The sequence below is a fragment of the Tauraco erythrolophus genome, chromosome 9 (assembly GCF_009769465.1).
Source record: "Tauraco erythrolophus isolate bTauEry1 chromosome 9, bTauEry1.pri, whole genome shotgun sequence".
Lineage (NCBI taxonomy): Eukaryota > Metazoa > Chordata > Aves > Musophagiformes > Musophagidae > Tauraco > Tauraco erythrolophus.
In genome coordinates this window covers 21,890,431-21,901,900 of record NC_141473.1, presented here as the reverse complement: position 1 = coordinate 21,901,900, position 11,470 = coordinate 21,890,431, and positions in this window count along the sequence as shown.

The following is an 11,470-nucleotide window of genomic DNA, read 5'->3' as shown; positions in this document are numbered from 1 at the left end:
AAAAGAAGAGGACGGCCGGACATCTGCGAGTCAAGAGGGATGAAGAAAGAAGAGGACGGCCGGACTTCTGCGAGTCAAAGGGATGAAGAAAGAAGAGGACGGCCGGACATCTGCGAGTCAAGAGGGATGAAGAAAGAAGAGGACGGCCGGACATCTGCGTCGCAAGAGGGATGAAGAAAGAAGAGGACGGCCGGACATCTGCGAGGCAAGAGGGATGAAGAAAGAAGAGGACGGCCGGACATCAGTGAGTCAAGAGGGATGAAGAAAGAAGAGGACGACCGACATCTGCGAGTCAGAGGGATGAAGAAAGAAGAGGACAGACCGGACATCTGCGAGTCAAGAGGGATGAAGAAAGAAGAGGACAGACGGACATCTGCGAGGCAAGAGGGATGAAGAAAGAAGAGGACGGCCGGACATCTGCGAGTCAAGAGGGATGAAGAAAGAAGAGGACGGCGGGTGCCCTGTGAACCCAGAGACATGAAAAAAGAAGAAGACGGCCGGACATCTGCGAGTCAAGAGGGATGAAGAAAGAAGAGCACGGCCGGACATCTGCGAGTCAAGAGGGATGAAGAAAGAAGAGGACGGACGGGAGCGACGTCGAGCAAGAGGGATGAAGAAAGAATAGGATGGCAGGACCTCAGCGAGTCAAGAGGGATGAACAAAGAAGACGGCGGGACATTTGCGAGTCAAGAGGGATGAAGAAAGAAGAGGACGGCAGGTGCCCTGCGAGTCAAGAGAGATGAAGAAACAAGAGGACGGCGGGTGTCCTGCGAGCCAAGAGGGATGAAAAAAGAAGGGGACGGCCGGACATCTGCGAGTCAAGACGGATGAAAAAGAAGGGGACGGCTGGACTTCTGCGAGTCAAGAGGGATGAACAAAGAAGATGACAGCGGGTGACCTGCGAGTCAAGAGGGATGAAGCAAGAAGAGGACGGCGGGTGCCCTGCGAGTCAAGAGGGATGAAGCAAGAAGAGGACGGCAGGTGCCCTGCGAGTGAAGAGGGATGAAGAAAGAAGAGGACGGCGGGACATCTGCGAGTCAAGAGGGATGAAGAAAGAAGAGGACAGCAGGTGCCCTGCGAGTCAAGAGGCATGAATAAAGAAGAGGACGGCCGGACATCTGCGACTCAAGAGGGATGAAGAAAGAAGAGGACGGCGGGTGACCTGCAAGTCAAGAGTGATGAAGAAAGAAGAGGATGGTGGTACATCTGCGAGTCAAGAGGGATGAAGAAAGAAGAGGACTGCCAGATATCGGCGAGTCAAGAGGGATGAAGAAAGAAGAGGACGGAGGTTGGCCTGCGAGTCAAGAGGGATGAAGAATGAAGAGGACGTCAGGTGTCCTGTGACTCAAGAGGGATGAAGAAAGAAGAGGACGGCCGGACATCTGCGAGTCAAGAGGGATGAAGAAAGAAGAGGACGGCGGGACATCTGCGAGTCAAGAGGGATGAAGAAAGAAGAGGACGGCGGGTGACCTGATAGTCAAGAGGGATGAAGAAAGAAGAGGACAGCAGGTGACCTGCGAGTCAAGAGGGATGAAGAAATAAGAGGACGGCCGGACATCTGCGAGTCAAGAGGCATGAAGAAAGATGAGGACGGCGGGTGACCTGCGAGTCAAGAGGCATGAAGAAAGATGAGGACAGCGGGTGACCTGCGAGTCTAGAGGGATGAAAAAAGAAGAGGATGGCAGGTGGTCTTTGAGTCAAGATGGCTGAAGAAAGAAGAGGATGACAGGTTACCTGCGAGTTATGAAAGATGAAGAAAGAAGAGGACGGCAGGACATCTGCGAGTCAAGAGGGATGAAGAAAGAAGAGGACGGCGGGTGAGCTGCGGGTCAAGAGGTATCAAGAAAGAAGAGGATGGCGAGTGATCTGCGGGTGAAGAAGTTTGAAGAAAGTATGGGACAGCGGGTGATCTTCAAGTGAAGAGATATGAAGAAAGAAGAGGACGGCAGGTGATCTGCGAGTCAAGAGGGATGAAGAAAGAAGAGGACGTCAGGCGATGTGCGAGTCAATAGAGATGAAGAAGGAAGAAGACGGCGGGTGACCTGTGAGTCAAGAGGGATGAATAAAGAGGGATGAAAAATGAGGTTATGATGTTGGACCATCGAGTCTAGATTGAGAAGGAAATAAGTGGAAAGTGGTTAACTGCAAGTCAACAGGGCTTAAGAAATATGTTGAAGACTTTGGACCATCTTTTCAAGAGTGATTTAAATGAAGATCTTGTGTGATTGGTGAGTTAACATTTATCGAGAAAATAGTGGACGTTCTGTTTGTCTGTATGCTGTTTCCATCTGCTACCTTCTTCTCTGTGAATATTTTCTGTAGTCTCTCTCTAGGTTCTCTTTTATTTTTCTTTTCCTCAAGAGGCAGACTTAGAGACATGTCGAATAAGGGCTGACCTCTTCTCATCTCTTTTTTTTGATCTTTTCCAGTTACAACTATCGTCCTATCTTGTTCTCATTCTTATGCTTTTCTTCCTTTCTTCCTCAGGTTGAGAATAGCAGAAATTCTGCATCCAAGCTTCAAGTTTCTGTTTCAGCAGAGCAGGAGGTTCTGGTAAGGGGGAAATTCATGAGCTGAGGAGGAGAAACATTGCCGGGTCCTTTCCCTTTCCAAGTCGTTAATTTTGACCTTGCTGGTAGTTGTCAAATTCTTTGCCACCTTCTTGCACTAGTATCTGCCTGAAAGAGAAGAGAAACCCTTTGGGTGTCTCCTCAAGAATTGTTTGCTGTATGAATGTGTTAATGCCCAGGCTTTGGGGAGGGAGGATAGAGTAGCATAAATCTTCTCAGGCCTCCCGGAATGTCTGCAGGCTCGGGTTAACTGTTCTTGGGACAGAGATGTTGAGGTTGTCAACCCTGTCTTAAATCTCTCTGCCTCTCTCCCCCCTGTCCTGCCTCCACCTCCTCTGCAGCACTGGATCAGACGGAAAAGCATGGGGATAAGCAGATTGTGCGCCACACCACCACAATACAGATACCTCTTCTTGCTCTCTGCTGGAGAGACCTGGAGAACCATTGCCATCGTGCCTTGAAACAGCCTCTGCTTATACTCTTCTGCCAGGGAGAACCCAGATCCCCCCAATAAAATGCCATATTAACCCTAGGGTGTACTCTGTGCAACTTCCAAGCCCACCTCTGCATGAACTCACACCTACAACATCGTGTTGCAGAGGCAATTTGAACTTGGCACTAGTTGTTGCAGTGTTTGGCTTTGGTGAGGAGGGTGTGTCTTCTCAGCAGTTAGTGTAGGATGGAATCTTGAGGAGAAAATGCAATTTCTTTGTGGCAGAGCTGGTTGTTGTTGTTGGAGTGTTGTGGAAATCTCCTCCTAGGCGTTTGTTGATGTTAGAGTGTTAGTGCAGGATGAGTGGCTTTGTGAAGGCTTGTCTAGGAGACGGTGTAGAGTGAGTAGGAGAGCAGTTTAGTGTGAAAGGATGAAATAGGAATGGTTTGAAGGCAGGTTTTGGCAAGTTGTTGGTTGGACAGGTACAAGTTAGGTGTAAGGTAGAAAGCCAAGTTGACTTGGCCCGTGTGGTGCAAATGGATTGGTGTGTACAGGGAATGAGAAGTGGGCTTTTGCAAGTGACCTAGAAGTCAAGATTCAAGTGGCAGCCGAAGACGTTTCCCCACTGTCTAGTGTTGGTGAGGATGGCCATGCATGGCTTCACCGTCACCATACCCTGTTTAAATTACACACTGCAAGCTTGAACCTCTACTCTTTGCAGAGAAGTTTTATATAGGAGGGGAGATCTGGTTTTAATGAGAATGCTTCCAAGAGATATGGTGAATTCCTCTCTCTCCATGAAGACTGTTTTAAACATGTCACTTTTTGTCTATTTCCCAAACTAAGTTTTATACTGTATTGTTTATTGTCAAAATTAAGCTTCCCTGCCCACCTCTTTAGTCTTACCATGTTAATGTATTTAAAATCAATAGACATATTGAAGCTTGTCCCAGCTAAACTGGAACAAAGGCAAGAGCCAAGTGGACTTGTTAATAAAAATTAAATCAAATCTCTCATCTCATTGTCGTTTTGCATTTCACTGTGTTTTTTTTCCTTCCCCATGTACTGTGTATAATAAAGCTTGACATCCTTCCACTAGAGTGGATGCATCTAATGTTGATCCTTCAGTAGCAGGAGCCATTCTTGCTGCATAACCTGATTGCTTTCTAGGATATCTGCTCAGTCAGACATTTTTCTTTTTATGAAAAGAGCCTATTATGAAACCAAAGAACCACCTAATTTTGTGGTTATACACATTCGGTCCTCTTTTCTCTGTTTTATACTATTTGTAGCTTTTAAAAATTGGATTGTTTGAAAAGGATTTTTATTTTGGCTCTGCATAGGCAGCCCGACGTTCCTTTACAAGGGTCTTCTACTGAGTTCACCATACTAATGCAGCCTGTGATCATTGCACTACACATGGGCAGCAAAATTAGCTGTGCCTTATATGTCTCCTGTAAAACAGTTACAAAAATGCAATAAAAGGATCATAAGAGGAATTAACTTCATGGTGAATATTTTAAGGGCCTTACTGCTCATAGATTTTTTAAATTCTTATTTGGATTTTTTAGATGTCTCAAAAATCCCTTCTTTCTTCTATCCTTTGCTGTGCAGAAGGTGATTGGACTCTTTTTATAGCAGATGTTCAATCGCTTGTTGTAAAGCAAAATTGGCATCTCCTGTGAAGAAGCAGGGTAGATTATTCATACTTTAGAAGCACCATAGGTTAGCTTATATAGTGTAAGAGTTTTTTAAAAGAAACAACCAAAAAATTCCAAACCAATCCCAAACCAAAGGAAAACCACGCAAAACTGCAAAGACTCCTGCATACCCACCTTTAAGTGCTGTGTTGGCAATTTTCCTGAGAGCCTTTGAGGGCACAGCCGGCAATTACAAACACGGGTAAGCCAAACTGCGATGCCACTGAGAGACAACATTCTGTTACCCCAATCAGATGAGCTCACAACCCTGTTGAAAAGCCGGTGTTGTAAAAAGGGCAGGTTCGGACCAGGTCAAGAGACTGGTTACAGGCTCACAGTAACGCTATGTAAACTTGGGAATACTAGCCATGGAATGCTTAAAACGTCATGAGTGTTGCGCGTAGATCTGGAAGGTATATTCCTTTTCGCACCGTTCTTGCTGTTTCCAGAGATCTTTGCATGGGGTTATGTGAAAACCGTTTCTGAAGGCCGCGAAGCTTCAAGAGTTGCAATGCCTGCCTGGCTGCTGCTAACCTGGGGGTAAGTGCTGTAGAATTTACCTTGTTACAGTAGTAAAGTCATTATAGCTGTTGATGAGTCAGGTTATTGCTATAAACAAGACCAGGGGTGTGGGGAAGTAATCTGTTTATTAGGCCAGAGGACATCACTGGGAAAAAACATGGTTTTAGAAATGCAAGCCTTTTATTTTTTTATTTAGTGAGAAGATTTTCAGGAACCTGAAGGAGGGTTTCTGCACTCAGCAGCACCTCTGTCGTTTCCTAACTCTGGCAGTATAATACAGGGTTTTCCTTGTTGTTCATGAGTGGGTTTTTTTTATGAGAGCAGCTTTACTTAGGATAAACTCTAAAGACACTGTCTGCAATTAGCGCTGCTCATCAGTAGTGGCTCTAATGCTTTTAGTTGGGGAAGTCTCTACAGCAAATTGTAGTGGAGGTGTTTGTGCGTGGGTACCTCAAGATAACTTGATTTTTTTTTTCATGTTAAGTATTTTATTTCAATTACCACTTGAATCAGCAACTTAAATGAAGTCAGGGCACTGATAACGTTATGCAGACAATATATGTCGTGGGTTAGGCCGATCCGGCAACTAAATCCCACGCAGCTCTCCCACTCCAGTAAAGTGGAGAGGAGAAAAATGTAATAAAAGAGCTGAGGGTCGAGACAGGAACAGAGGAGCACCCACCAACCACGGTCCTGGGCAAAAGAAGCTGTTTTCTTAAAGCAAAACAGTTTATTAACTCAGCTACCTACAAGAGAAAGCACACAAAAATGGTTACTTGAGAGGATAACAAGAAAACAAGGCCAGATCTTAAAAACACCACCCCCACCACCCCCCCCTTTGCCTCTTCTTCATGGCTCTAACCTCCTCCCCCCAGCGGCGCAGGGGGGCAAGGAATGGGGGAGTGCAGGTCAGTTCATTCCGAGTTGTTACTGCCGCTTCTCTTAAAGGAAAAGGAGTCCTTAACCATTGTCCCTTGCTCCAGTGGATCCCCTACTCACGGCGAAAGCGTGACTCCTACCTGCTGGGGGGCAAATCCTTACCCCATCGGATTTGCCCCAAGTGCGGGGCTTTACCAGTCCTGGGCTTTTAAGGAGCTTGTAGCCACTCGCTCTGGCGTGGGCCATCATACAGACTTTAAATGCGCTCTGGCGTGGGTCGTCATATCGACCTTAAATGCGTCTCCGTACAGACTTAGATGCATAAATGCGCCTCGACCTGTGCCCATGATTCACAATAGTCTCATGCTCAGGCATCTCCTTTAACAAAGCACCTCCCCATCGGCGGGGGTCAGCCCACGAACTCTAGATGCGTACCGTACTCAGGCTCTGGCATCTCTTCTTGACGTGGGTCCTCCACGGGCTGCGAGTGGGTCTCCTGCCTGCTCCACCGAGGACTGACTGCAAGGGGCTGCTCGCAACGGGGACTCAGCCGCAGCACTAGTTGTTCTGTTCCATCTTCACTGACCTCTTATCTGTGTGGCCGTTTCTCTTAGATTTCAGTCCTTTCTGGGTGAACTCGGCCCGGTGGACACCCCAGGAGCGGGGCTCTCCCCGAGTTCCCAAGCAGCTCCGCCGCCGCCATCCTTGACGGGGCGGGCATCGGCCCGGAGCGGGCACCGGCCCGGCCGGGAGTGGGGGGCCGTGCCCCCCCTCCCGTCTCCTTGCCGGTGGGCCAAGGCACACACCTTTCCTGTTCCTTTGTCCGACGTAAATAGGGCAATTCGCAGAGGCATCAATTGGCTCAAGCCCCGAGGGGGATGGGAGTCCCAGTCTGATGGGCAGCTTCTGCCACCCGGACCCTCCCCCCCCACTTCAAACCATGACAATATACCATGGTTAAGATTATTTGTTGGATATTTTAAATGTAACTCTTCTCCCTTTCTGCTCACATGATTTCCAACAGATGCATCTTCCAATTAATTTTAAAAAGTCATTATTCCCTCCAGAGCTGGAAGTACTGTTTCATTCATGGGTGAATACAAGCCGGCTGACAGGATGCTGTTCCAGCGTGCTGCTGTAGCCTGCTGCAAGACTTGAGATGCTTGGGATGAAGAGCTCACAGGTTACCTAACAGAGCCTCTGGCCAGTTGGTGGGGAACTGAAGGCCTAATCCTAGCATGGACATAATTCTGTGATGGAAAGGGCCTTTAGAGATCATCTAGCCTATCTCCCTCCTCTCTTTCCTTATCATGTCTGAGACCTCCACCTAGCCTATTCATAACAACGCTCTACAGCAGCAGGAAATGTATCCCATCCCTAGATGAACTCTTCCACGGCTTTCTTCCTCTTACCTGCTCAGTGGCTTCCCTCAGTGTCTAAATTAAATCTCCATCTCTGCAGTCACAATGAACAAATTGTCTCCTCTTCACACTGGCATTTTATATTGCAGAACACTTAGTGTTGTGATAGTTTGATGTGTGGGGGGGTGTTCTGGTGGCAGGGGAGGGGATTTGCTCCCTGTGCCACCAGATCTGAGTCCCATCCCCCCCCGGGGGAGGTTGAGGCCAAATTGGCGCCTCTGCGAATTGCCCTATTTAAGTTGAGACAAAGGGGCGGGAAGGGGCTTTTTGCTCAGGAGCGAGGAGAGAGCAGGAGGGCGCTGCCCTCGCTCCCAGCTCCCGGCCGGGCGGCTGCCCGGGCCCGGGTCGGCGCCATGTGCTCAAGATGGCGCCGGGGGAGCCGCATGGGGACTCGGTAAGCGCCCCACTCCCGGGGTGCCTGCCGGGCCGAGCTTCCCCAGAGAGGATTAATATCTAAGAGAAGACAACCACAACGACCGGGTCAGCAAAGATGGAGCAGGAGGAGGTGTACTGGAGCTGAGGCTTCCCTTGCAAATCGGTGTGAGATGGCAGGCGGCCCCCCTGCAGCCAAGGTGTACTCGGCGGAGCAGCGACCCACTCGTGGCCCGTAGAGAAACCCACGTCGGGAAGGAGATGCCTGAGCCCAGGAGAGGTCATGGAGCAGGGGATGCGCGACCAGGTACTGTTGATAATGGGGCATGGAATGCACGACGAGGTCGTGGAGGCATCTGGAGACTGTGGGACGACCCACGCCGATGCGAGTGGCAGCAGCTCCCTAAGAGGCCGAGACTGGTAAAGCCCGAACTGGTGCGATCCATGGGGAAGGATTGCAATCCTGCGGGCAGGACTTACTTTGGAAAAGTTTGGGGACTTTTTCTTTGTGAGTAGGGGATTCACCGAAGCAAGGGAAAAATGGTGTAAAGACTCCTTCTCCTTTAAGAAAGGAGCGGCAGTGAACAACATGGATGAACTGACCTGTACTCCTCCATTCCCTGTCTCCCTGCGCCGCTGGGGGGAAGGCAGAGCCAGGAACGAAAGGAAGATAGGGGGTGGGGAGGTGTTGTTTTAAGATCTGGCCTTGTTTTCCTCTTTTTCTCCTCTCAAGTAACCGGTTTCGTCCCCTTTTGTCTTTTGTTAAGTAACTGTTAATAAATTGTTCTGGTTTATGAAGAAAGCCTGAGTCATGTTTTGCCCGAGACCATGGTTGGTGGGTGCTCCCGCTCGGTTCTTGTCTCGACCCTCAGTCCAAAAACCACGACAAGTGTGTTGTTTCCTGTTCCTTGCTTCTGCCTTAGGACAAATTTCCAGGCTCCTCTCAGAGTATCAGAAACTGACTCTTAGAACAAGCTGGTGAAAATGGAGGAGCAAGCCTGGAGCTCCTCTACTGTAAAAGTAGTGAATACATATGTTTGAGGGTTTTTTTGACAGTCCTTCCGCTTGGGGAACCTCTCCATGCAGTGAATGAGTGGTCAGTCCAGAAACTACGGTGACCCACATTGTATTTTAAGGAATTTATTGACAGGAAAACTTCTGGGGCTGTGCTCCTTTGTCGTATCCTAATACGGTGAATCTTACTGTGATCATGGTTTCTGGTTTTAGAAACAGTCCTCCCTGGGTACCTCTGAAAGGTTTCTTCTAGGGCTACTGAAAAATAGACCTCAACAAAGAGGGGGAAAAAAAAGAGGAATGGAGAAGACAAATTCTGTTGGCTGATTTCACAAGAATGAATGGTTGGTGAATAAGGCCCAAGGCATTGGAAAGAATAAAGTTGTGAGGCAAGGGCTGAAAGATGCTCTCAGACACATGTCACTCCTTAGACAGCAAATACTGGTGCTCTGCATGGTTTACATCAGACACCACAGAGGGTAACACATAGCGTGATATTTATGAGATTATGACCTCACTCTGAGGTTTGGTCTCACTCCCCTTGAGCTGCCATAATTCCCTGCACTGTCTAGTGTAAAAGAAGGCAGCTTCCTCTGCAAACACATATCCTGCCTCCTAGCCAGAAAATGCTTGTATCATTTTGCAAGCCAGACAGACAACTCAAGCCCACCTGGACTCCCCTCCAAAACTGAAGTGTGTGCTCTCAGTACAATTCAAGTTTACCAACTGAAAAGGACATCTTTACAGACCTGCATAAATGAATGAGCCACCCCAACCTGCCTGCAAGCACTATGTGTGTCCCCTTAATTACAGGGTGCTCTTTGTTCTGCCTTGTGTTAGGTTGTTAAAAATCAGTGGCACCAGACGTGATCTGTCTTCTGGGCTAGGTGGTTGACTCAGTCTTTCAGGTCCGTCTTCTCACCACCTGCTCTGGACCCTAGCCAGCAAGAAGGCAGATCTGCATTGTACGTGGTTCCTGAAGGGTGTGATGTGAAGTGGCGCTGTGCCACAAGCAGTGAGAGGTGCACTATGAAAAACCCACATGTGATCCCCCAGAGCAGCAGCTCTGCACTGTAAGCCATGCTGCTTGCCCATGAGCAGGGATATCTGCTGTATGGTCCCACGGGTGTGACTGGATGCCTGGCCCCGGCACAGAGCCTTTCACTGAGGTCTTGACCCTCAGCATTCCAGCTGATGGAGAGCTCTGCAAATGCTTTCCATCTATCCACCCCATTGACTTCATTCCCTTTGCTCTCATTTGGTGTAGGAGTAATAAAACACAACAGGCCCTAATCATACTAAATTGAGTCCAAAGATCCAGCTCAGACCTCCAGTGACCTTCCAATCAGTTGCCTCCCTGTGACAAATTAGGTCTTGCCTCGCAGTTGTTCAAGCAGCTGCCCAATGCCGTCATCAGGTAGGTGACATCTGGGTGTTATGAATGATTGAGTCCAAAACAGGATTGCAATCAAAATCTGCAATTTATTAAATGAATAAGGGCAAGCAAACAGTGCTGGGGGAATTTAAAAGAATAAACGGCAAAACAAAACAGCGCTGGGCGCACCGGGAGCCTCTGCTCCCCCAAGACACGCGCGCATACGTTTCCGGTCTCTGGTTTTTATTCTTCAGCTAATACATATTAATGAAGGGAATGGTTTATGTAAATGAGGTGTATCTCTTTTAGCACATGCTCCCTTCATCTCTAGGGGTCTTCCTGACTCTCATCTGGTGGTCGTTGGATGAAGTCAGTAGTCTTCCTCAGCTTGTCCCCAGGGTGACCCCGGACTTTACACATGCGCTTTACAGGGCTTCTCCTGCTCAGAACTAAACGGTTAGCAACAACATTCACGCATGCGCTTTACAGGCGTCTGCCTGCTCAGCACCATGCGGTTAGCAACAACATTAACTGGCTTAGGCTGGCATACCAAAATGCTGAGTGGCCGCTTTAAGAAATGAGTGCCACACACACATACCGTCCTGTTTCCTCAGAACCTGTGGCTATACAAGAACAAACAGAATGGTTAAAAATCACATTCACAGAGAAGATCACACTTCACTATGCTGCCCCAGCATTGCTCCATATTGACACGAATCAGAAGTACATATCTCACATGGGGGACATTGCTGCACACCCCAGCTGGCCTGGCAGCACCACTTGTGAACATTAAAGTACAGAGAAAAACACCCTAACTTGTACCTTTGAGCCCTGTGGTCCTACAGGTGCAAGAGTCACATTGCACCCCTGGGTAACGTCAGAAAAATAGCTGCCATCAGTACCTGTGGAGAAGCACCTCTTCCAGGTTACATTCTCAGACCTGAGGAGAGACCAGGCTCAGGCTATATGTTCATTTACCATCTTACCACCAGATGGACGCCCGTCATCCCAGGGTTAAACCGTTGCCTGATCCTCCCCTCCAGGGGTACAGTCACAGGTCTCCAGCACCTGTGGGGCCTGGGTCTGCTTCTCACTGTTGGCCAGTGGGTGAATGCTGGTGACCCCTAGCTATTATTATGACCAGCTTTGCCTGATATAATGCTGTTTGTTTGTTTTATTTTCAG